Genomic DNA, 27520 nt, shown 5'->3' with positions numbered 1-27520 from the left:
CACTCCTTATTACAACAATAAAAGGGGAAAGAAATGAATGTGGGCAAGAAAGCTTAAGGACATGAACAATATTTATTTGTAAAGAATAAAAAAGAGGGTTCAGGGGTTAAAAGGACTGTGGTAGAGAGATATAGAGGATAGAGGCTCCAAAGAATGATGATAGAGAAATATTAGCAAGAAGAATAAAATTAAGCTAATATACTATTAAATTATACAGTCTTGCAAACTAGCAATATAAAACATAATATTTTGTGCCTGCCAAGTGAGTAGGCTTGGGAATGGGTGGAAATTTGAGGACAATGATGGAAGGAATTTTTCATTGATTGTGGGATTGGTCTTGGAACAAAAGTATTATGTATGAGACTCTATGTAATACATGGTCTTTAAATAAATTTATTACAAAAACATACAATCTTATAAATCATGATATCTCAATATTTTTAATCTTGAAAGAATAAATTTGAAAATATTAACATAGCTATAAGAAATGATACAATCTTGCATGTCGCTGCAACATGGATGGAACTGGAATTATGTTAAAGGAAGTAAGCCAGAAGAAGAAGGATAAACACAAAATTATACCACTTATAGGTGGTAATTATAATAACTGCATGAATAAATGCAATGGCTTAAATGGGAGTTGTTAAGAACACTCTAGGTCCTAGACCAGGGGTCTCAAACTCAACTTACCTGGGGGCCGCAGAAAGCAAAGTCAGGGTGAGGCAGGGCCACATAAGGGATTTCACAAAAATAAAGTCCTCAAATGTCATTATTAACAGTTTAAATTATTTCTTCTGAACATGAATAGAACATTGAGTGAAGATCATGAACTGTTATTCTGAACATGGCATCTTTTGCCTATTGCTGCCAGAGACTTGACAGTGCTTCTTCTCACAAATCTGAACCATATTTGGGCTTTAGAGAGGAAGCAGTTGAAACCCTCAGTATGGTTTGAAGATGATAATCATTAAGTCTAGACCTGTACTTTGACTTATTGAAGTTCAATGTGGAGAATAACTTTTAACACAAATATGTGCTCCCAAAAAGGCACATGGTGTGCTTGAACATTCAGGAAAGCTCAGGGAAGCTGGGGGGGCAATTCTCTCAAAAATTGCCCATGCATGTCTGCTTTTCCACTAATCTCCCTGAACTTGGCTTTGAGATCAGAGTTGCATTGCAGGTCAATGAGCTCCATTTGAAGCACAGGAAGGGCATCTTGTACATCAAAGGAAAGAGGGTCCACAAAAATTTGGAAAGTGGCTCTATGCTTTTTGAAGTCTGCAAATCTGTGATCAAATTCCTTCTCTAGCTTAAAAATAGCATCAACATATTTCTCACCACTGAAGAGTATGCCTGCATCCACAAGCTCCTTGCATGCTGGGAAATGGCAAAGGTTTGTCTGAGAGAGCTGGGATTTCTATAGCACAAGTTTTGTGGAGAATGCTCTCACGTTGTCATAGGCAGCACTGATAAGCTGCCCAGGGCCTTGTAATATCTTGTTTAGTACATTCAGCTTATGTGTGATGTCAACAAGAAAAGCTAAGTCCATGAGCCATTTGTGATCACTCAACTCAGAAACAGCATTCTCATCCTTCTCCATGAAGGCTTTCACTTCTTCTCTCAACTCAAAAAATCTTTTCAGGACATTTCCCCAGCTGAGCCAATGTACCTCGGTGAAATAGAGCACATCTCCATATTCTGACTCCATTTCCTCTAAAAAAAAGCATGGAACCTCCTGTGCTTTAAGCCCCTGGATCTGATTTGGTTAATGCATTTCACAACAACAGACATCACATTGTCACACGGCAGGCATTTACTGCAAAGGGCCTGCTGATGGATAATGCAGTGAAGAGCAATGGCCTTCTCTACATCCTCCTCTTCAAAAAATTTTTTTGAACAAGTGCCACCAGTCCATTTTTCCTCCCTGTCATCAATGGCACTCCATTGGTTATTATTCCAACAAACCTCTTCCATGGCAAACCTGCATTCTCAATGGCATCACACAGATGCCAAAATGTCTCATTAGCAGTGGTCTGGCCATGCATTGGAATTATTGTAAGCAGCTCCTCTGTTAATTCAAAATTGCAATCAACACCATGGACATAAATTGTGAGCTGCATGCGCAGTGTCTATTATATCTGTGCCCTTGTCAAGAGCAACTGAGTATGCATCAAAACATTTGGCTTTCTCACACAGTTAATGATAAATGTCACTTGACATGTCAGAAATGCACTCTGCCCCAGTGTTGACAGAAGGGCTGATTTTGCTAAACTGACCTTTCTTTTCCGGACAGATAATACTTGCAGCCTGTAACATGCATTTTTTAACAAACTCTCCTTCTGTGAATGAATTCCTGCCTTAGGAATCATCTCACTAACCATGTAACTAGCTTCGAGTGATGTAACATTCTCTTTGGTTGCTTTCTTGAAGAAATCTTGTTGCCTCATTAGACATGCTTTAAGACTGGCAATCCACTTGGCTCTCTCATTTCCTTGATATTTTGCACATTCCTCAGCATGTTTAGTTGAATAATGGCGTTTCAAGTTGTATTCCTTGTACACTGCAACTTTCTCTGAGCAAATAAGACCTGTGGGGATGCCCCTGTGCTCAACAAAGAAATACTGCATCTCCCACTTTTCCTGAAATTGTCTGTGCTCGTCATCAATCTTTCTCTTCACTGCAGGCTTTAATGAAGTCATGATGAAGGTATGACAAAATCTAATTCTGTAATAAACTTCTCTACCTTCTCTCCCTTAGGCCTCCGATAATGCAAGGGACAGCGGGCAGGAGCAGTAGAAATGACGTCTGCGCTAGGCGCAAAGTATTTGCGATTATTCACTTACCAAATATTTGCAACAAAAAAATCGCATTAGTAAGAAAAACTCGCAAAAAAAATCGCATTAAACATTTGCATACCCCGAATGGAACTGCTTGGGAAATGGGAATGTTTAATGCGATTTTTTTCTTACTAATGCTATTTTTATTGTGATTATTCGGTAAGCAAATAATCGTGAATACTGCGATATTTGAAGGCCGGCCGCGGGCCACAAAATGTTGTATGGAGGGCCGCAAACAGCCTGTGGGCTGCGAATTTGAGACCCCTGTCCTAGACTATAGTGGGGAGAAGGAAAAAAATTTGAGTGAAAGAGGAGAACGACACAAATGAAATGACAGGGTACAGGGCCTAAGGAGTTTCAGGTGCAATGGTGGTGTGAAAAAAGGACAGAACTAAATATCCAATGAGACTTAACAAAAATAAAATCATGAAACCCAAATTTTAACACCCAAACTTTAAAAAGGTGCCTGTTATACTGGCAGGCTTGGGTAGGACTGTAGGTATAGGATGTGCTCTAGGAACATTGGTGGAGAGAGGTTGACACTGTTGATGGGATTGGTTCTGAAACATTGTAAGTCTAAAATCCAACTATGAATAACTTTTTAAATCGCAATGATTTAAATAACTTTTTTAAATTGGAAGTGTTATTCATTAGTAGAATTATTAGCAGAAATAATCTTATTATCTGAAACACTTCTCTTTAAGAAAGAGCGAACACTAAATTAGGCATCTGCCATTTGCTTTTTTATTCTCCCTCTCCTATTCATGTGAATGCCCTATTCCCTCCTTGAAGACTCCAGTCCCTATTGCATTTCTTAGCTCAGGCTATCTACCACATTTTGCTTCATCGTCTTTGAAATCAATGTCTAAATAAGTGGCTTGTCAATAATTAAATGAATTTTCTCTTACTGATTTGTCTACATTCTTTTGATTATTCAAACAGCTTGAGGAAAAACCCAGAGGAATGGGGAATTTTTTTTTTCAGTCGATTGGTCAACTCCCCTGATTAAGCAGAGGACCTAGCTTCAGTTATTTCTTGCAAAAAACTGGGGGTGGCATGTCACGACTGCACAGAACCTGCCTAATCTGTCTTTTCAACCTCAACCTGTTTTTGTGCCAAAACACCCAATAATAACATTTCTTAATTATTTACTGTTTGTAATATCTTTCTTTAAGTACCATGATTACAAACATGTTTGTACTTGGGTTTCAGTTTTAAAAAGAACACCAGTGCAACCTTTCCACCACCAAAGTCTCCATCTTCCTCTCCACACCCCCTGCCTCTATTTTTTGAGGTGCAAACTTTTATAGGTCTCCCCAGCTCTAGGAGAGCCCCCACTAGGTCTCCCATGAGTGTCTCCAAGCTCAGTCTCTCAGGTTTCCAGAGGAACCACTGGGCCCTCTCAGGATTCCTCCGGGAGCACCCCCAAAATAGAGGCAGGACAGGCCCTCAGCATCTGCAGGCTCCTCAGCAACCAATATTACCGTGCAAGGTGTGTGTAGCAACAATTGTAAGAAAATAACAGTTCTGCTCCCTCCCAGGAATGTCACACTCCAACCTGGGCGTACCTATGAGGAAAAACACCCTCTTATTTTCTTTACTATCTCTCATATCTGCTCTCAGACATTTTGGAAAACCTTCATTTCTAACATTTTTACTAGAGTCGATTGATAACATAGATTATAAGGGTACTGGTTTAGCAGATTCAATCCCAGTTCAGTTTTTTTCCTTTTTTTTCCTTTCCTTTTCTTTTTTTTTCCCCCTCCAATGTAATGAAAATTATTGTAACTTGTATTCACTGCTGATTAGACTTGGGAAACAAGTTATGAATGCTCCTTTACTTTTTCTTGGTTCTTAAACAGTTGTTACAAGAAGAAAAGGGGGTGGGGTGCCTCAGTTTAATTCTCCCTGAGTTCTCTAACCCAAACTACAAGCACCCACTTTTGACCTGATTGCTTCAGAAATCTCTCATTTAACAAAGCTTTCAGCATTTAAATAACATACAGAGGGGCAGAGTCAGAATAAAACTTATTTGGCTGTTAGTAATCTATCAATAACTCCAGAAAGGAAAATCTGCGAAATTGAACCACTGGCATCTGATAAAAGGGGAATCTTAAAATCAATCAGGGAGACTTACCAATGAGATGCTAAAAGCTATTGGATTAAATGGTACTTCGTTTGCTTTCTAGCTTATTGAATCCTATAGACCACACTAACCTCACAGAGCAAATACAGAGTGTAAGTTTTAGTAGCTTTGAAAGGGAGAGGCCATTACGTCTACATTCGACTTTTGCAACAATCCATACTGAGCTGACAAGTTCACAAAATCCATTTTTATGGTTAAAGGCTGCTGCATTTCTCTCTGTGTTTTAGAGACCATCAAATTATTCATCCCCGGATTTTCACAGTGATCTCTGGAGAACGCTGGTTTAAATCTTCACCTGCAGGTAAATGCAAAATAGCCCTTTCATTAGCAAATGAAAACTGCAGAAGCTTAATTTTGGATCGTACATGCAAATCACAAGACAGGGCTTCAGTGGGCCTCCTGAACCTATTAAGACCAGGATCAAATAAGCATTTTTAAAATGAAATCCTAGAAGTCAATTTCCTTCTTTGCATATTACCTTTCCTGAAGGAAGTTCCCCTACGATTAAAGATGTTGAATTTATGCTGTGCTTGTTAGGCAGATCAAACCACACACAGAAAATTGGGAGATGCATCCCAGAATCAAGTACTGTAATTAAGAAAATTGTCTTGATGCTATCCTATGAATATGAATGACTGAGCTCCAGGGCCTCTTTATGAGAGAGAGAAAGAGAGAGAGAGAGAGAGAGAGAGAGAGAGAGAGAGAGAGTTAAAATCAATAGATGTAGAGGTACCAGATATCCAGAATAATCTAGGAAAGATAATGAGTAAGAATCAATTAAAAGATAAGGAGAGATGAAAGTTGTAGGTCAGTGCAGATTTAGAAATAATGGCACCAGTCAGAAAGAAGAAATAAAGTAGGCACTTAGTGTAGGTAAGACCTGGCTCTGAAAATAAATTTTCCCTAAAATCACAACTACCTATCCTCAACACTGCTCTTCATCCTGCCCAGAACTTGTACTCTACCATAGATGCTCGAATTCCACTGATTTCAGATCTGTGCTTCAGCAGAGGTCAAAGTTGATGCAAACTTTCAACCTGATAAAAGGCAGAGGAAGAAAGCAGAACAGTAGTGGGTTAGTCTCTCTGAATCACTTGGTTGGCAGAAACAACTAATGAGGAGACACTCGAGAGAGAAAATAAGGCTGGAGCAATAGTACAGTGTGTAGGGCATTTGTCTTGATTGTGACTAACATGGTTTCTATCCTTAGGATCCCATTAGGTTCCTTGAGCACTGTCAAAAGTAATTCCTGAGTGCAGAGCCAGAAATAATCCCTGAGTACTGCCAGGTGTAGCCCAAAACAAAAACAAAAACAAAATTGAGAAAGTAGCTTGAGAATTGAATAGAAGTAACCCAATGTGGCAGAAAGCAAAGGTGCAGTTAAGCAAAAGGTGTTGGTGTTCAATGGTGAGGTAGCTTTTGCATGATAAAGAAACATCCAGGTGGTTCTTACCCATCTCTGGTAGAATGGTAGACTCTGGTAGACTCTCTGTGAGACAACATTTTGTCTGTTAGACATCATTTTTTTTTTTTTTTGGTTTTTGGGCCACACCCGGCGATGCTCAGGGCTTACTCCTGGCTGTCTGCTCAGAAATAGCTCCTGGCAGGCACGGGGGACCATATGGGACACCGGGATTCGAACCAACCACCTTTGGTCCTGGATCAGCTGCTTGCAAGGCAAGCACCGCTATGCTATTTCTCCGGGCCCTGTTAGACATCATTTTGACACTTTCCAAAAAATTCTCAAAATTCACTTCACAGTGATCATTTATTTCAGTTTGGAAAGATCTTTCAAACAGTTTATTAATGGCACTTATGTTTCCCTCTATCTGAATAAGAAAAGGTCTCTTTGTTCCTTGTTTACTTTAAAACATTTTTTAAAGCATTGTGATTTACAGTGTTATTAGTAGGTATGGTTTAGACATAAAAACATTTTAGAACCAACTTCACCACCAATACAACCTCCCTCCATCAACGCTGTTCCCAGTCTATCCCATGCTACTACCCTATCCCAGCCTACCGTTATAACAGGCACTTTTTCAAGTTTGGTTGTTATAATTTGCATGATTTCATTGTGGTTTGTATATTTAGTTCTGTCCTTCCTTCACATCACCATGTACCCGTGTCCTCTTGACCCCTGTCTTCTGTTATTTTACATCTGTTTATCTTTCTCTGCACTCCTACTCTTTTCATCTCCTCACTATATTCTGGGGCCAAGAGTGTTCTAGATAACCCTTCTTTTAAAACACTGCACTCACAAACAAGCTTATAATAGTGGTACTCAAATAAAGATTTATAAAAAAAATACACAAAAGACAGTGTCCTAATACAGTAAATAAAATAAAATTTTATTTTTATTTAATTAATTTAATAAGATGTCAATTCATATTAGCTATTTCTTATTCTGTGAATTTGGGCAGATTATCTTTCAAGTATTTGGTTCATTTCACTTATTAGCTATTTCTTATTCTGTGAATTTGGGCAGATTATCTTTCAAATATTTGGTTCATTTCACTGATTTACCAAATTTGTGGGTTTAGTGCTGTTCATAGTCTGGCTAGATGTTTATCGATTTTATTAAAGTTTTCAAAAAAACAGCTTTTTATATTCTTGACTTTCTCTACTAATTTCCTGTTTTGAATTTATTTATTATTTAAATTTTTTATTCTTTTTTTTTAATTTTATTTCCTAAGATATAAGCACAGATGATTAATTTCAGATCCTTTTCTTTTCTAATACATGAACCCAATGATATTTCTGCTGATCGTTGTTTCCAATAAATATCAAAAGCATTTCTCTAAAAAAAGAAATAAAAAGTAAAACATTGCATTCTCTTATGCTATTATTCTAAATACCATATATAAATGACATCATCTGGATTTCTTCTTCTACTACTGGATTACTTCATATGAAATTGATGGTTAATTGATATTAAATGTTCTATATCTATTCAGGTGGCAATTTTTACAACTATACAAATTTTTATTTCAAAATTTTACTCACCAATGCAGATACTTAAACATTATGTAAAGCATATTTTCTATTTGAGATAGTGAGGGAAACAATTAATAATCACCACTTTCTAACTGGGACCAGAGACTTAGTCAGAAACATGTGCTGTCAGACTTTTTTAAAAATAAGCAGGATAAAATATTTTTCAAGGGTAAACAAGAAATTTTTTATCACTATATGTCAGCATCTTCATTAAAAATGGTCATTTTTTCAGGTTGTTTATACTTTATATCTAATTATTCTGCAGTGTGACAATTGTGTAAATCACAAAATGAGTCAAGTTAGTTTTTTATTTAAATACACACAAAATTTTATGTCTTCACTCTTTATAAATAACTACTCCCACAATACATCTATTGGTATGATTTGAATTACAATGCTAAAAGCAAAGACTCATAAAACAATTATTTTAGGATTTCACATAGCAAGAAATAAAGCAGCCACCTATCAGCATTTTGATTCAGTGATGAGCTAAATATCAGGGATCCAGGACTATTTTATTCAATCTCTTTAATGTATCTTAAAGTGTTTATTCTAAAGATCTTAAGAGTTTTATGCTTAAGTTCTTTTTTTCTTAGGTTATCCTATGCCTGTCTGTTGCAATTAGAATATATAGAAGGAAAGTAAGAAAAGGAGAGAACGTCAAAGATAAAAGAAAAGAGTGATAGACATAAAGTCAAAGACAGAATGAGAGATCACTTCCAGTGATTTGAACCAACCAACACTGATCTATATCTGTAAACAATAGTGAGAGATTAACATCCAAGGCTTCTTCCTTTTTATTACTGGTAATGATTCAGTAAATTATTACCATGATTTCTACTGAAGATGGTGTAAGTCTCTTCTTTATCATGTAAGCTGTGGAACGCAAGAGTACATACCTGGTCAAAATCAGGGTTCTAGTAGGAAGGAGGAAAAAGTAACAATGTCATGATCCTTTTGAGTAGTTAACTGAGATCATTTTTCTGGAGAAGCAGAAGTAGGAAAGAGAGATGTCAACCATGAATCAACTGTGATCATTATAAAACGGCAGAAGTAGCTTTATATGTTAAGCAACTTGGGAGAGTCACTTTCTAAAAGCCTAAAACTGTGTTTGTCAATAGTATGGAAGTAGTATTCCAAAAGCAAAATGATCTTGCTCAGAACTCAGAAATTACTTTATGGAGACCAAGCAGGAATTTTGGGAAGAAGTCACTCAACTCAATTCAAAACACTCCATTATACTCAAACAAAGTTGTCTTCACCTTTATCTGAATCTAGGCATTTTGTTCATTTGTTTTTGGCTTTTGGAGGGCCATACTTAGTGGTACTCAGGAGTTACTCCGAGCTCTACACTCAGAACTCATGACAGAGTTCAAGAGACCATATGGGATGCTAGGGATGAGGTACGTGTAACGCAAAAACCCTATGCACTGTGCTATTGCTCCAGCTCTTTACAATGAGTCTTTAGAGCACCTCTTGAAAATCAGTTGCTACCCTCTCTGCCACCCTGCTGGATATGTCTAAATTGGGGTGCTCTTTGGGGTACTGTTCGTTTCTAGAAACATAGTCTATAAACAGACTATGTTATGAACCTCCAGTATTAAAAATTTATTTAAGTCTGAATGCTCAAATAGTCTGCTTAAGACCAAGTTTAAGCTGCATTCTTCAGAGAATTGAATAAATGATTCTTTAAGCTAAAGTGCATTTTACTGAATGGGAAAAATTCATGTTATTTGATTAGAACATAGTCTGTTGGAATCCAAAAGTCAGTGCTTTATCAGATTTTGTTATCTAAGGCTATTACGAATTGAGTTTCTGCATTCTGCAGTTATCAATTGCCAGAGTATTACTTTCTGAGGGTTAGTTTAAATCACAGTTAATAACTGTCTGAATAATAGGAACTTATTACTATATAATAACTTGTTAAACTTCTCCTACCAGTATCAGCACAGTGAAAGGGTCTTTGCTGTATCCACAATTAGGAAATGCCAGGATGGGGTCAGGGAGAAAGCACAGCGGTAGGCTGGTTTGCCCTGCATGAGGCTGACATGGAATGGACCTAGGTTTGATTCCTGGCATCCCATATGGCACCCTGAGCCTGCCAGGAGCAACTTCTGAACACAGAGAGCCTGGTAACCCCTGAGTACAGCTGGGTGTGATCCAAAAAACAAAATGAATTAATTAATTAATTAAAAGCAGCAGAAAACAAATGCTTAAAAAATGAATTGCCAGGATAATACTATAATGACATGTGTTTTTTAATCTATGAAAAATTGACTTTAGACTGATGTTTTTAAATTAGGTATTGCCTGAATAAATGACCTGCCTGTGAGTTCTGGTTTGTCTGCAGACAATTTCAGTATTATTAAAACCATTGTGATTTACAAAGTCTTTCATAGTTGAGTATCACACATAAATGAATCAGGCCCAATCCTACCACCAGTGTCAACCTCCCTGCACCAGTGTTCCACAGGTACATCCCATTTACACCCTCCCTTGCTCCTCAGACTGTCAGATTTTCAGTATAACAGGCTGACTTTTAAGTTTAGATTGTCAAAGTTTGGGTCTATTGATTCCATTGTTATTGCCTTTGGCTTGGATATTTAATTTTGTCCTTTTTTCACATTATCTATGCACCTGAAATTGCTTGGCCCCTGGACTTATCCTTTTATATTTGTGTTTCATCTCTTCCACTCAGCTTCTTTCCTTCTCCTTGCTGTACTCTGCAGCCAATGGTGTTCAAGACAACTATGATTTAGACTATATTGTTTCTTCATAGAGTTATTTTAAATACCACATATAAGTGATATCATTCTATATTTATCCTATATATATATCTATTTAACATAAAATCTTCCAGTTCCGTTCCATTCATGTTGCTGCAAATTGCATTACTGCATCATTTCTTACAGCTATGTAGTATCCCATTGTATCACATCCTCATGATCCACTCATCTGTTGTTGGACATCTAAGTTGATTCCAAGTCTTAGCTATTGTACTGAGTGATGCAATTAATAGCAGTGTGCATACATCATTTTGGGTGTATGTATTTCTGTGCTAGGGACAGATATCCAAAAGAGGGATTGCTGGATCATATGGTAGTTCAAATTTGAGTTTAGTGAGAACCCTCCATACTGTTTTTTTATAGGATTTTGACCAGGCAACATTCCCACCAGCCGTGGGTGAGAGTTCTTTTCTCAGCACATCCCCACCAACACAGATTGGTTCCTATATTCCTCTCTGGTGTAAGATGATATCTCATTGTTGTCTTGACAACAGATTCCCAACATATGCAAGATATGTTTCCATCAATACCACTGGCTGTTTCTTTCCAGTCTTCCAATATCTATTTGACAACACTGTAATAGATTAAGCTGAAGTTGTGAAGTCAGAAAGAAAAACATTTACTACTACTCTATAAATGAACCCAACAAATATGCATCTATTCTCTATAGTATAGCTCTTTGTATCTAGCTTGAGCTAGATAATATGTTCCTCTTGTTGCTTATGCAAGAAAATAATAAAAATTCCCTCAGTTCATCAGTGGCAGAAAAAGCATTCATATGAAGACTAACTGCAAACTCTACTCTAATTTCGTTGTCTCATCGGCAGGCCACTAAGAGCCCATTCAAGACAGCATTCAATAGAACTGGCCTTTCAAAGTTCACTTTGACTACAGTTCAGAAAAGCAAATACAGAGGCATGCTGAGTTTAGAGCACAGTGTTGGGTGACAAGTAATCAAATGAGAATGTCATTCCTGATTCCATTCTGATTGTTTTTCCTCAGGGGAGTTATAAAGATCAGAACTCACAATAGCACAAAAACAATAAAATTGGCATGATGTGATAGGACATGGGGTTTGTAGTCGCAAGAACTGATTCTTTTTTTTTTTTTCATTTTAGTCTTGGAAACTGTGAAATTACCTGTAACAAAGCTCAAATTCTGTTTTCCAGTGCATGCTTTTGTGCCCAATAGCCCATTTCTAGAAGCAACAGATGTTCCTTTTAAATGGTTCATTTCTGGAAACTTAGAGATGCCTTTGGGAAGTCAGCTTTTTTGCTCTTCCTTACTGAGCTTCAGAAAATTCACACACATGTTATGAGAGAATTTAGAGTTATTGGTTTCCAGTTTTCTGAATAGGTTGCCAGGTCAAAATGGGTTGCTGCATTGTTAATCTTCAAACAAGTAAGTACATCGCTGAAAAAAATATTTATTACTCCTCCCTCAAATAATATGTAGTTTACATTAAAATAACTAAAACTTAAAACACAAATTATTTTAAATGAAAAACTATTGCCACTATAGATATCTCTTGTGAGGTTCCTTGGGTCTCTTTCCATAATGCATCATACTTTATAAATTCATAGCAAAGATTCCGTATAATAAATAGCATACGTATGCAACATTTGGTCTAGTATCATGGCGAGAGACTTGAGTTGAGATGTATATATTTTATATATATAAACTGGATACACTCACACAATATATTATCTCTTGTACATGTTGGAAAATAGAGAGACAAATTCAATTCTCAGGATTATGGTTGAGTTGGAAAATGGTAAAGGATGCAATTTTGAATATTTATTTAATAATTAAATATTACATACAGGAGCATATTGCATATGATATTGCATAAAATAGCTCAGCAGGTAGGGCATTTTGCTTTTGCATGCGGCCAACTTGGGTTCAAGCATCAGCATCCCATATTGTCCCCCAAGCACTGTCAGGAATGACCCTGAGTACAGAATCAGGAGTAATTATGGACACTGCCAGGTATGTGCCCCCACAAATAAAAGGGAAATGTTGCATACGATCTATAGAGCCTCACTATATTGTTTGCTAGGAAGAAATGATAGACAAAACAGCTTTCAATCTATCATGCTCAGACATTCAAGTGGAAGTGCCAAAGCAATCAGAATCCTGGGCCAGAATGATAGTGTAGCGGTAGGGTGTTTGCCTTGCATGCTGCTGACCCAGGACGGACCTGTGTTAGATCCCCAGCGTCCTATATGGTACCCGAGTCAGGAGCGATTTCTGAGCTCATAGCCAGGAGTAACCCCTGAGCATCACTGGTGTGGCCCAAAAACAAACAAACAAACGAAAAAAGCAATCAGAATCCATAATTTCTGAAAGGACATCTCTGCTAATATACATTTCTCCACACATGGTCCGAAGTTTTACTTGAGACCAATTTCAATTTAACTATGGGTTTAATGGATGGTGCATCCAAGTGGGTATAGACAGGTAATAACTAAAGCTCTAGGATGTTTCAGGTATATATATGCTCTGAAGAAATTAACACTTGATTTTAAAAATGTGCAGAAGATGTGGCCTGAACACTTCATCCTGTATATGCCCCCAAAAAGCATATAAAATATGATCCATATGTAATGTCTTATGACAAATGTAAATTAAAATAACAGTGTGATATCACTGCACACCTAGTAGGATAGTAACCAAGGAACACTAACAATGCTTTCTGATGACATTGTGAAACCATATGAACTCTCATTCCTGGCTAATATTGAATGCAAAGTGATTCAACCACTTTGAACAGTTTGGAACTTTCCTTCAAAGCTAAACACACTCTTTTTTGTTGTTGTTTTGTTTTTTGTTTGTCTTGTTTTTTGGGGCCACACCCATTGATGCTCAGGGGTTACTCCTGGCTAAGCGATCAGAAATAGCCCCCTGGCTTGGGGGAACCATATGGGACACCGGGGGATCGAACCGCGGTCCTTCCTTGACTAGCGCTTGCAAGGCAGACACCTTACCTCTAGCGCCACCTCACCGGCCCCATAAACACACTCTTACAATACCATTAAACATTGTGCTTGTTAATATTTTTTCCACATCAATATTTATAGCAGCTTGATTTATTACTGCAAAACTATCAGGAGAATGCATAAGTAAACCGGTACTTCAAAACAGTGATATATGTAGCACCGAAAAAGTACTCTTTTTTTTTTTTTTTGGTTTTTGAGCCACACCCTGTGACGCTTAGGGGTTACTCCTGGCTATGCGCTCAGAAGTTGCTCCTGGCTTCTTGGGGGACCATATGGGACGCCGGGGGATCGAACTGAGGTCCGTCCTAGGCTAGCGCAGGCAAGGCAGGCACCTTACCTCCAGCGCCACCGCCCGGCCCTGAAAAAGTACTCTTTGCTTAGAAAAATACTTGGTGGTGGGAACTTAAATGCATGTTCTCAGTGAAAGTAACCGAGTGGTCAGAGCTTGTAATGGAGTTTGGAAGGCACTTGAAAAATGCAAAGCTTTGGGAAAGGAAAATAAACAGGTGGAGCCTACTGGACTCTAGAGAAATAATAATAATAATAATAATAATAAATGAGTATTAATTATTATTAAAATAATTTCAGATTTTATTTATATTGATTAAAATATTAATTTTGTACAGTTTGAGACACTGATGTTTGGTGGATAATGGTTATGAAGACATTACTTTAGAGTCATACTTCATATAGAAAGTTACACATGAAGCTTTTGATTTTGAAAGGTTCTAAGTCTGCTATTTTGGCACAACACAATATTTAAGACTGGTTTTACCTAAGAAGAACAAATTATGATACATGACACCGAATGAAAGAGACAAGAAATGGGGTGTGACTCATTATGTAGATTCCTGGACTTTGATAGTTGGGGGCTGAGCATAAGTTAGCTTATGATGTAATGGTATCTGGGAGAATGAACTAAAATATTTTAAAATGGAAGGACTTTCATGTTGATCTAGTTTAAAGCTTTCATTTCCTCTTTCATATTAGGAAATAATGTACATCAGGGCAAGTTATTTTCTTAAAGTCATATAATTATACAATTATGACCTCCAAATCTCAAAACAAATCTAAAATCTAGATATAGTTTCTAACACATGTGTCCAAGCCAAAACCAAGGAGAAAGAGATGCTAATATGCACTAGGTACTTTTAGTGATAAGTTATATCAATATAGTTACATCACTAGTATAAATAGCCTACCCTCTGGTGCAAGATGTTGATATTAGAAGAGTTTGGAAGAAGAGGAAAGAATTTGGAAATCTCTTTTATGTACTTTTTGCTCAATTTTGCTTAAACCTAAAATTGCTCTAAAAAGTCTATCAGAAGGGGGGGGGGTTAATTATCCTAGCATCTATCCGCAGAGGCTGAAAAGTAATTGGTCAAGGATGAGACATGAGTTTGGGTATGACTTATTGCAGCTTACCAAGTGATCCTGAAGTTCTGCCAGGTTAAGAGCCACCATGCCAAATAAGAATGTCAACCTTGCCAGGCATATTAGGAATTTCTGGCTCTTGGCTTTCTTGCTGCATTCTAATTAAATCAGTATTTACACAGGCCTCTATAGTTAGTTCTCTGCCAAAAAGTATTTATAACGTTTTTCTCCTGTGGTATTAGCATAATGTCAGGTGTCCTTCAGAAAGGAAAAAAATAGGAAATTAAAAGTCTTGATTGTCAAAGTAAGGCTAGATAGTCATGATTTTGTTATCACCTTAAAATAATGTCTATATTTCTTTCTGTTTACATCTCCCTGGAAGATTCAAAGTCTTGAATAATAGCCATATTTGAAGTTCTAAGCAAAACAAATTAGGGAATCTACTCTGCCATTTTTAATCAAAAATTAATAAATCAAGCCTTCTTTTAATTTATTGACCAATAATTGTCAAAGAGCAAATGTCAGAACATCACTCGAGAATAAAGAGATTTTTGCTGGCTGGGGTTGTGGTTGAGAAGAGTGACAGATGGCAGATTTTAGTGTGCTAAGAGCTTGATGGCAGAAAACATTTTTTCTCTTCCAATTAGTCACAAATACCTTAAAGCCAGAGGGACTGAGAATCAAGGTCAGATGCCACTTTGGAAACTCTTCATAATTTGATAGCTTGCAAGGTAAGTAAATTATTCACAATTTGCCTTCAGCTCCTAGACTTCTTCCTCTGCTGACTAAATGCCTTATACATACATGTATTCACATACAAATAATATATATACATAATTTAAATGGACCTTTGAAATTAGTACCTTCTATTCTTGTGGTGTAAATCTTATAGCTTATAAATGAGCATGTTAATAATCAAATTAAGAACGATTTAAAGGAATCATAACTTTTGTAATTAATCATTCTTATCAAACATTTAATACTGTATGAGACTTACTGGTAAAAATGTGACATGGATTATAAAATCCTCCCAACAACCCATATTATGTACTAATCAAAACCTCATTTTACAGATTAGAGAGACCAAGTTCTCTAGGTTGAACTTGAGGGCCAGTCATCAGGAAGTTTGATTAGTAGCCATCCCAGACTGGATGTCAACTTGGAGAGTACTGTATTTTTCACTCTATAAGATGCACATAGTTTTTAGATGAGGAAAAGAAGAAAAATATTCTAAAGCAACTGGTGTACAAAAATATTTAATAAACTATAACAGAATAATATTTCAACCATGCTAAGTGAACATCAGTAAATAGTTTTAAAAGCTCTATATGTGATGGTGAAAGTGCATTAACCTGATTACTTGTGCTATGTGGTATGTCTATGCAATAAAGGGGGCATAAATTGTGGAAGTCAAGTGGTTAGTACATGCTCTCTTCCTCTGCACTCATGCTTCAGCTCCAGGCAGCATTTGCTCCATAAGATGAAAACAATTTGGAGATTCCTCCAAAAACTGGAAATTGAGCTCCCATATGATCCAGCTATACCACTCCTAGGGATATACTCTAGGAACACAAAAATCCCTTCCTCACACCTATATTCATCGCAGCACTTTTTACAATAGCCAGACTCTGGAAACAACCAAGATGCTCTTCAACAGATAAATGGCTAAAGAAACTGTGGTATACATACACAATAGAATATTATGCAGCCATCAGGAGAGATGAAGTCATGAAATTTTCCTATACATGGATGTACATGGAATCTATTATGCTGAGTGAAATTAGTCAGAGGGAGAGAGATACACAGAATAGTTTCCCTCATCTATGGGTTTTAAGAAAAAATGAAAGACATTGAAATAATTCACAGAGATGAGGTCCAAAAGGACCAGCTCAAGATATAAAACTCACCACAAGAGTGGTGAGTGCAGTTAAATAACTGTGCTGAGAACTATCATAACAATGTTAGTGAATGAGGGATGTAGAAAGCCTGTCTCGAATATAGGTGGGGGGTAGGGAGAGAAGAGATGGGGGCATTGATGATGGGAAGGTTGCACCGTGAAGGGGGGTGCTCTTTTTATGACTGAAACCCAACTACAATTATTTTTGTAATCACAGTGTTTAAATAAAGAAATTTTTAAAAAAGATGCAGACATTTCCCCCCATATTTTAGGGGGGAGGAGGAGAGTGAGTTTTATAGTACTAAAACTATGGTATACACTAATCCTTCTGCAATCAAAACCTATACCTGACAATAAATTCCTTCTGCGAAAATCATATAGGCCACTAAAGCAAAAAGAAACAGTAAAGAGCTACCAACTGCCAGAAAAGTAAGGCTTTTGTTTGTAACTTTACTACAAGTAAGACTCATCTAAAGAATTTTGTTCAAAAGAATGATCATACCTGGCCTCAGACTCAGAGATTGCTTTTAATTGAGATAGGATAACACTTAGGCATTGGAATGTTAAAATGCTTGCCAGGCAAAGTCAGTTACATAATTTGCTGAGCTCATTCAGAATGAAAATAAAGGATTGTGATTCCAAAACTAAGAACATTATGACGACATTAAGATGGGAATAAGTGAAGTGTAGAGTCTTTTACTTGATGAGCCATGTCCAGTATACAAGTTATCTACTCTCAGGGTTTCTCTACTATGTAATACTAATATACTCACTTTTGAATGTTTGGTCCAAGGAATCCCCAGGCCAGGCCCCAATTCTGTTGCTTGGGGGGCTTTTCATCATTATTACCATCACCTGGAAGAAGCATTTGTAAGCATGTCATTTTTAAAATAAAATCATTTAAAAATGGCAATTGCATTCTTATTTTACAAAAGAGCATAGCAGGTCAGCTGCTCTGCCAGAATGAGTCAGGATCATGCAATTTCTGAATTCCATACTTTTATCTTTTGTCTAAGCTGCAGTTCCTTGAGTAAGAGTTATTCCTTTACAAGTCTGTGTGGTCCTCAATCTAATGTAAATGAATAACTCATACACTAAAGGAAATTTGTGACATAAAACTCATATTCATATATTTGTTTCCTTGTTACATCTATTTCTGGCTTTTCATTGTTTCTTATATTTTTAATCTCATTGTTTGGGGACTACACACTAGCTAGAATATACAAAAACGGATTTATAGCGAGCTAGGAATAAAGCATTAAAAAATTCACTGACAGTGCTCGCTTTGGCAGCACATATACTAAAAATTTGAATGATATAGAGATTAGCATGGCCTCTGCACAAGGACGACACACAAATTCATGAAGCATTCCATATTAAAAAAAAAATCGCTGAACAAAAATCAGGAAGAAATTCAGAAGCCCACTAACTTGTATCTTTTCTATATCTAAAGTACAAATCAAGTATGTAAGACAATTTTGTGGCTGAGGGAAAAAATAGTTTCTCAACCTTTACTCGGGAATTTGAAGAGAGTGTCTTGGGATTAATCAGACACTCCAGCCAGTGACTCAGACTTTCATTTAGACCTCAAGTAGGCTATTGAGAATGGCTCCATTTCATCATTCTATAGATCTTACTTAACCTTGTTTGTTGAGAGGCCACTACATTAATGTAGCTCTTTCAAAAAAAACAAAAAAACGGATAATATAATTTTCTTCTACTATTTATCTCCCTTTGTGTGTGCCATCACTATATGTTATTGTAGGCTTTATCTCGCTTTCCTGAAGTCATTTATTACATTAAGGTATTATCCTAGGTCAGAAACTCCAGATTTCTGGGACTGGTGTCTATTCATTTTGTATCTCTAGCTTTTTGTTTTGTTTTGTTTTTGTTTTTTTGGGCCACACTCAGTGACATTCAGGGGTTACTCCTGGCTATGCGCTCAGAAATCACTTCTGTCTTGGGATGCCAGGGATCGGACCAAGGTCCATCCTGGGTCAGTTGCTTTTACATGTTCTACCGCCGTGCTATTGTTCTGGCCCCTCCCCTTGTATCTCTAGCTTTTGACATGATACCTTGGTGCTCAATATATATTGAGTGAGTGAAATTACAAATGAATAAATACTTCCAAAAGAAAGAATTTGTGACAATCATAGTATCAGGGGTAATATGAAATTGCTTAAAGATCTTAATCTTTCTTCCTTTTTGTAATTTATTTCTATAGCTAATTTCTAAAAATTTGAGCCAGATTAAATTCATGTACATTGATGTTCCTCTGTGGGTTCTAAATATTTTCCCTTTTTTTGTATTCATCATTTTTATTTTATGGAAATTCTCAGTTTGCTTATTCAGCTTCTGAGAGTTCTCTTGGGAACTACTATTTATCTTAGTTTTCAGAAGGATTTTGATTCCTAGCTAAAGGTTGCAGTATTGAAAAGAACAAATTCATTATTATCCAAACTCTTTTTTCCTTTGGTCACGCCCGGCAGCGCTCAGAGGTTACTCCTGGCTCTACACTCAGAAATTGCTCCTGGCAGGCATGGGGTACCATATGAGATGTTGGGATTTGAACCACCGTCCTTCTGCATGCAAGGCAAACACCCTACCTTCATGCTATCTCTCTGGCCCCCATTATCCAAACTCTTAACATTGACTAGGAGCTAGAATTATGAGGTTAATTTTAACTCAGATATCCTATTTTCATTCCCCCCATCCCACCTATATCCTTGCATCTTTCCATTTCTTTTTCTTGCAAATGACATTCCAAAAGTATTGAATGACAGATTAAAAAAGAAATTTTGTTTACATTCAAAATCAATCATATAGCATTTTTATTTAATATTGATCATTCACTATTCAACTCTAGAGATAGTTCAAAAGTTAGGACACTTTGCTTATAGCCAAGCTTGATTTGATTCCTAGCAGTATGTGCTCCCCCAAACACCACCAGAAATGAACCCTGAGAACAGAGCCAGGAGTAAGCTCTGAGTGCTGAAATTTCAAATACAAGAAAACAATAAATAATAACATTATGTAGTATTAATATTCAGATTGCCTAGTCATTTTAAGCTATGAGTATTATGTTATGTGGAGTTACATAGCTCAAACACAATCATTTTATCCAGTGGTTAGTGAACATAAAACTCTGGATCATAGGTAAGACCTCTTTTGTCCCTTGGGCAGTCAGCTTCTGTGATTATGTTCATTGTCTCTTTGATTTCGGCCCTCTCTTCTTACTTTGTAACTCTCCATGATTTTACATAGTTTTTAGTTAGCACATCACTTTTGTTATGAAAGGAATACATTATTTTGAAAGTGTTTTGCTGTAGCACAGCATGTTCTAAAGGTATCTTATTCATAATACTACTGAAAGTAGAAGTCTTTATTCTGTGCTTTTTAATAATGATAAGGTTTCTGGTTTTAACTCATGCCTTTCAATTCTACAACTTCTTTTTGTTGGTCTGGACAACTCCTGTTTACTTTTCAAAACCCAATTTAGAAATAATGTCATAGCTGAAGGCTTTCTAGTTAGAAAATTAATGACTTCTTCTTGTATGATATTCTTATATCCACCTACCATCTGCACCTACCATTTTCCATTATTGTAACTTGTCTGTTATATATGTCTTTTTTCTCATCAAAGTATAACTTCTATGAAGGCCAATGCCAAATTACTCAATATCCTTTTTCCAAATATCCCTGCTATAGGAGACAAATAAGAAAGAAAATTATAAGATAAATACTTAAATCCTATTATTTTTATAATGTGCAACATGGCACAGTGATTGATTGGTCTTCTCAATGATAACTGGGCAATTAGTAGTGGCCAGAAAATGGAGATGCTTTCACTAAGGTGTTGTTCTGGGTTATTGAGCTAACAAGGTACCCTCTTATGTACATAATCAATGACAATCCAATACTCAGAATAAATATTGATACAGGTGACCCTTCTGGTCACACACATATGCACAATATAATACTTTAAGATTGTTTTTATGAGTGACTATTGGGAAATTATTTGTCACTGACACAAAGGGGCATTACAAATCTTTTCTTTAAGGTACAAACCTCCCCTCAGAAACAGATCAGAATAAAACCCTCTCCTCAACTCACCCAAGGAGAACATTATACTTTGTAGTATAATAAACATACTGCAGAATAGTGCATTAGAAATACAAAAACATACTTATTAAACTTTTTGAAAATTTACTGCAGGCTAGATGTATAACTTCGATCTCTCTCATTTAGAGTCTTATTCATTTTTTGTAGCATATGATGAATGGTGCATTTAAATATGAATGAGTAAAGGTTAACATATCTCACAACAGTGGGACCACTAAATTGTGATTAGTAATAATCACTAGTGGGTGTTCAACCACTGTTGAATTTTGGATTGAGAAAAGGCTGATTTTGGATTGTGAAATGAGTTGGTTGAAAGATTACTTGAATAAAGGCAGGGATTATCCAGCATTGTGCCAAAGTAATACACTAAGAAATAAAAATAACAGCTGGAAAATAAAGACTTAACAATTCATTTTGGCTAATATATTTGACAAATAATTTCATCACTTTCAACATATTAACACATTTCGAAGGTATTAAGAGCATAGTGGCAAGCAAAACAAAAATCATGTGCAAAATTCTGGCCTTAAATTCTATTAAAGGTGGGAAATAATTACCAAACAAGAGAACACACATACAATTCAATGCAATAGATATTACATACAAGCATTCCATGATGAATGTATCTGGATAAAGAGAATGTGATAAGAGTATCTTACAAAGTAAAATTATGAGGGAAAAGCTCTTGCATACATTATCTTTGAGTAATGGATTAAAGAATATAAATTACTGACCCAGAAATGCATCTATAAAATAGTTTCATAAGTGGAGGAACAGGAAATGGCCCAGCAAATTGACAAGAAAGGCTCAGTTTGTATTGTGGAAGCTACAAGGTATAATGAGCCAGCAAATCCAATGAATGATATGAGCTTCTGGTGTCCAACGTGAAGAACATGTTGGGTCTTCTAGGTCTACTATATTTCTCTGGGTTTTATGTTTAGTTAGAAAGAATATGTTTTTCTTAGACTTAATCTTTGAGTTAGAAACAAAAATTTTTGTTTTGGTTTGGTTTTTTTTTGATGTTCTTTTAGATACACTTGAATTTAGTCCTAATAAAACAAAAAATCTCTGTCTTATGGGTATGTCACTAACTTAGAACAATAGATGATCAGACTTGTCATGAGATCTTCTTCCACTCTCTGGACAGAAGAAACACTGTTTGTTATTTACTTCTTTGGACATTCTTTCCTCAAATATTATGGTGCAGAGTTACAACTATCTCTTTTTATTATATATTTTATTTAAACACCTTGATTACATACATGATTGTGTTTGCATTTCAGTCATCTAAAGAACACCACCCATCACCAGTGCAACATTCCCATCACCAATGACTCAAATCTCCCTCCTCCCCACCCAACCCCACCTGTACTCTAAACAGACTTTCTATAACCCTCATAGGTTATCATTATTAGGATAGTTCAAAATGTAGTTATTTCTCTAACTAAACTCATCTCTGTTTGTGGTGAGCTTCATGAGGTGAGCTGTTACTTCCATCCCTTCTCTCTTTTGATTCTGAAAATTATTATTGCAAGAATGTCTTTCATTTTTCTTAAAACCCATAGCTGAGTGAGACCATTCTGCGTTTTTCTCTCTCTATGACTTATTTTACTCAGTATAATAGATTCCATGTACATCCACATATAGGAAAATTTCATGACTTCATCTCTCCTGACATCTGCATAGTATTCTATTGTGTATATGTACCACAGTTTCTTTAACCATTCGTCTGTTGAAGGGCATCTTGGTTGTTTCCAGAGTCTTGCTATGGTAAATAGAGCTGCAATGAATATAGATGTAAGGAAGGGGTTTTTGTATTGTATTTTTGTGTTCCTAGGGTATATTCCTAGGAGTGGTATAGCTGGATCATATGAGAGTTCGATTTCCAGTTTTTGGAGGAATCTCCATAACACTTTCCATAAAGGTTGAATTAGACGGCATTCCTGCCAGCAGTGAATAAGAGTTCCTTTCTCTCCACATCCCTGCCAAAACTGTTTGTTCTCATTCTTTGTGATGTGTGCCAATCTCTGTGGTGTGAGGTGGTACCTCATAGTTGTTTTGATTTGCATCTCCCTGATGATTAGTGATGTGGAGCATTTTTTCATGTGTCTTTTGGCCATTTGTATTTCTTCTTTGTCAAAGTGTCTGTCCATTTCTTCTCCCCATTTTTTGATGGGATTAGATGTTTTTTCTTGTAAAGTTCTGTCAGTGCCTGTGTATTTTGGAAATTAGCCCCTTATCTAATGAGTATTGGGTGAATAGTTCCCCCACTCAGTGAGTGGCTCTTGTATCCTGGGTGCTATTTCCTTTGAGGTACAGAAGCTTCTCAGCTTAATGTATTCCCATCTGTTAATCTCTGCTTTCACTTGCTTGGAGAGTGCAGTTTCCTCCTTGAATATGCCTTAGTCTCAATGTCCTGGAGGGTTTGCCTACATGTTGTTCCATATATCTTATGGTTTTGGGTCTGATATAGAGGTCCTTAATCCATTTGGATTTTACCTTCGTACATAATGTTAACTGGGGGTCTAAGTTCAATTTTTTCCAAGTGGCTAGCCAACACCACTTGTTGAAGAGGCTTTTTTTACTTCATTTAGGATTTCTTGCTCCTTTATCAAAAATTAGGTGATTGTAAGTCTATTCCACTGGTCTGAGGGCCTGTCTTTATTCCAATACCATGCTGTTTTGATAACTATTGCTTTGTAGTAAAGTTTAAAGTTGGGGAAAGTAATTCCTCCCATATTCTTTTCCCCAATGATTGCTTTAGCTATTCTAGGGTGTTCATTATTCCAAATGAATTTCAAAAGTGCCTGATCCACTTCTTTGAAAAATGTCATGGGTATCTTTAGAGGGATCACATTAAATCTGTACAATGCTTTGGGGAGTATTACCATTTTGATTATGTTAATCCTGCCAATCCAAGAGCAGGGTATGTGTTTCCATTTACGCGTGTCCTCTCTTATTTCTGTCTCTATCTGTGGGATTTGTCATTGTGACTAGGATGTGTCTTGGGGTAGTTTTTCTGGGGTCTCTTTTGGTTGGTACTCTTTGGGCATGCAGGATTTGATCGCATATATTCTTTAGCTCTGGAAGTTTCTCCTTAATGATTTTCTTGACCGTTGATTCTTCCTGGAAATTTTCTTCCTGGGTCTCAGAGACTCCAATAATTCTTAAGTTGTTTCTGTTTAGCTTATCATAGACTTCTATTTTCATCTGTTCCCATTCTTTGACTAATTTTTCCATTGTCCATTTGCTTTAAGTTTTTTTCCATTCTCTCCCACTGTATAGAGTTGTTATTTATCTCATCTTCCACAGCACCAATTCTATTCTCAGCTTCTGTTAGCCTGTTAGAGAGCATATCCATTTTGCCATTCAATTCATTTACTGAGTTTTTCAGGCCTATTATTTGACCTGTTATTTCAGTTTGGAGTTTTGTGATTTCTGTCTTCATATTTTCTTGGTTCTTATTAGTGTTCTGTTCAACTCAATCCATGGTTTATTTGAGTTTTTTGAGCATCTTCCATATTTCTTGTCTAAACTCCTTATCTGAGAGATTGATTAGTTGGTTGGCCGTTTTCTGGTCATCAGAATTGTCATCTTTATTTTCTCTGTCTGATGCTGGTCTGTGTTGTTTCCCCATTTTCACACTTGTATTGTGGGTTTTTCTACGTGTTTTTGGTGGTATTCTTTGGCTAAATGATGTGCGTGGCCACACTCCTCTGGATCCGCCCTTTCTGGGGGGTGGACTTGCATCCAAGGAAGGGGAGCCCTCCGTGGATGAAGCCTCACACAAGATCAAATCTTAAGTGTGAGCATGCAGCAGAAAAGACAATCCAGGGAGAAATGCTGGGCTTCAGTGATCCAGCTCAGTTCTTTGTGTGAATTTTTCTCTTTTTGCAGTGGCGTTCTTTCCTTAGAAAGAGTGCATGGCTGCGTAGCAAAGCAGAGCTAAGTGCTCTTCTGGAGCCTCTGGGAGAGTGAATTTTCTTGGCCCCTTTTGACCCACTCCCAAGAGGTTTAGAAGACAGGACAGGAGACAAACACACACAGGCAGCACTCACAGTTTCTCACAGTTGGGCCCCACTGGGCCGGTGTCAGAAAGAATATTTTTGAGAAAAAAAGATTAGAGTGATGATAATTGGAGAGGAAAATGCTTTGAAGAAGAAAGTGGTCATATGAAGATCTTTGCTTGAAGTAAAAAGGTCTTGAAGGGCCTTTTTCTTCAAGAATACAAGAATAACTGTTCTTGCATAGAAAAAAGATTTAGAGGTATTATTTCTAATATATATGTCCTATGATTGAGAACTAATGAATATAACTAGATAGTAAGTACAAACCCAGACCTTAATCAATCTAGAGTTCAAATCAGGAAGGGTTAGTTGATCCATAAAACTCAAGAAATGAGCATGGATGTGAGGGAGACATCATGAAAGATCAGAAAGTTAAAAAAATGAATAATGGCAAGAGAAATCAAGGGGTAACACAAATATGCAAAGCTAATCTCTTTTATGATGTCAATTTTATGATGATTTCAAAATATTCATCACTGAATAGTCAGCAATATGTATTTAAAAAAGTGATAGGGTCTGGAGAGCTAGGATGGAGATAGGGTGTTTGCCTTGCATGCTAAAGGATGGTGGTTCAAATCCTGGCATCCCATATGGTCCTCTGAGCTGCCAGGAGTAATTTCTGAGCATAGAGACAGGAGTAACCCCTGAGTGCTGCCGGGTGTGACCCAAAACAAACAAACAAACAAACAAAAAATGTGATAGGTTGGAGCAATAGCGTAGTGGTAGGGCATTTGCCTTGCACGCGGCTGATCCAGGACAGACTTGGGTTCAAACCCTGGTGTACCATATGGTTCCCCAAAGCTAGGAGTGATTTCTGAGGGCATAGCCAATAGTATACCCTGAGTGTCACTGGCTATGGTCCAAAAACAAACAAAAAAGTGATAAGCACTTATAAGTTGGGGACTATTTTTAACAGTTGTAAAATGACAAAAATTCAACTGAGTCATTTTAACACTTTAATAATCTAAAAATTGGGGTTGGAGAGATAATACACTCGGTAGGGTTCTTGCTTATTATGCCAAGGTTTGATCCCTGATACTCCATATGGTCTCGTGAGCACCTCTAGAAAAACTCAAAATGCAGACAGAGTCAGGGGAAACTCCTGAGCATCCAAGATGTGGCCAAAAACTAACAACAAAATTAAATATCTAGAAATTGACTTTATTAAGTTACTTATACATTGAAAAAAAATCTACCTAAAAGTCTAAAAGTGATTCCAAAAGCTATACAAAATTAAAGCTTTTCATAGGCAGGAAATGAAAAAAAAATAGAAAAGGGCAGTATCTCAGGCTTATTATTTTAACTAGATTCATCTATGAGTAATAGAAATCATTAAAGAACATGCCTACGAGAAATAAAAAGGGTTTGTGGAAGACTTTTTCATCTTCCTTTGCAAAGCAGCAAAATCATCTCAATTATGCTGACCAGAAATTCCATACTGACCAATTAAGACTTAGATTCTCAAGGCAGGATGTAGCTGCGATTAGGTATTCAGTTTTAATAGACTTAGACAAGAACTTCCATTTTAGATCATTTTCTTTTCAACATAGTGAAGCTGAGAAGAAAGAAGATGGTCAAAATATTGGAGCCCTAAGATCAAAATGCCCAAACCCCAGGAGCCATTTAATCACCCATGAACAAGCACTGGAAGGCAGGTAGTTAAAAAATCAGACTAAACTCATGAACCTGAAACCCTTTGCCTGGGTTTAAGTTTTGCCCTTATTAGCTGTATGATCTTATACAAATTTCTTTCCTCTTTGTCTTTTCACCCTTGATAACACTGATATTCAGTCAAAGGGTAGGAATCAGATAAAACAAGGATATATAAAATGCTTAGATCTGTGCCTGAATAAAAGGAAATACTATGGATGTGGGTGCTATATTGAAGCCTAAGAAAGGTGTTGGTCCCACATTTCCACTTACTTAAACTATTTCATAAGATAAAAGAAGTCTTTCCTAATAGAAACCAGGTATTGTCTTTAAAAGAGCAATATATTGGAAATTAGACATAAAATACACTCTTTTCAATGGGGCATATTGGTGATGTGTTTTGGGATGAGTGTTTAATCTCAAGTCTGTTATTAATCAGTAAAACTAAGTTAATATTTCCTTAAAATCTTACTGTGAGGATCAAATTAGGGACACAATTTAAAACATTTAGCAAATGACTAGGTGGCAGAAATTGAACTGTATCTTACTATTGGCTTAGAAAAAATGTTATCTATGCTCATAGAAATGATGATAGACTTTAGTTCCAAATTTTATTGTAATGTTATTGCATTTTCTCATCAAATCTTT

At 36.6% G+C, this 27520-nt stretch overlaps 1 protein-coding gene and 1 non-coding gene across 2 annotated transcripts in view; both read left to right on the top strand.

Moving 5' to 3' along the window:
* The window catches only part of ENY2 (ENY2 transcription and export complex 2 subunit), an 851639-nt gene that overhangs the window by 693958 nt on the left and 130161 nt on the right, over window positions 1–27520 (top strand). The gene's annotated exons all lie outside the window — the stretch shown is intronic.
* On the top strand, window positions 18310–18414 carry LOC126009836 (U6 spliceosomal RNA). The gene has a single exon (XR_007496026.1). It is a non-coding gene; the product is annotated as a U6 spliceosomal RNA (small nuclear RNA).

The sequence above is a fragment of the Suncus etruscus genome, chromosome 5 (genome assembly GCF_024139225.1).
Source record: "Suncus etruscus isolate mSunEtr1 chromosome 5, mSunEtr1.pri.cur, whole genome shotgun sequence".
Lineage (NCBI taxonomy): Eukaryota > Metazoa > Chordata > Mammalia > Eulipotyphla > Soricidae > Suncus > Suncus etruscus.
Note: the sequence above shows the minus strand (reverse complement) of the source record. Positions and strands in the feature narration are given on the sequence as shown.